This window comes from Tigriopus californicus, chromosome 12 (genome assembly GCF_007210705.1).
Source record: "Tigriopus californicus strain San Diego chromosome 12, Tcal_SD_v2.1, whole genome shotgun sequence".
NCBI lineage: Eukaryota > Metazoa > Arthropoda > Copepoda > Harpacticoida > Harpacticidae > Tigriopus > Tigriopus californicus.
This window is the reverse complement of record NC_081451.1, coordinates 10,527,681-10,528,109: the sequence shown is the minus strand read 5'-3', so window position 1 is coordinate 10,528,109 and position 429 is coordinate 10,527,681.

Sequence of the window (429 nt, the reverse complement as noted above, 5' to 3'; positions counted from 1 at the left end):
TCTCGATAATTTTGGCCCACTGCACTTCATAAAGATTGTGTATGCGCTTGTACAAGAGATTATCTTCAATAATTGAAGATTTGTGAAGATGAGTGGAATCTCAATCCTTCTTCTTTGTATAGACATGAACCACTGGTATATGAACGGGGACGCTAAGGTTGAAAGCTAACCATTCCGATTTGAGTGAATGTTATACATACTTTTTCAAGCCAGACTTTCCCCCAGGTCATTGTAATTTGTTCCTTTAAGACGTGAAGAAATTACGACAATCTGGCCATGGTGGCGCTTTTCTGGCATTGCTTTTGTGTCCTGCCATCTTAGGGTCAAGTTGTGAGCTGCTACTAAAAGCGACAGGTCGAATCCAAAAAGACCAGCAAGGCAGGGTTTTCAGATAGGAAAGCAAGGCCAGGACACATAGCACTTCTGCTC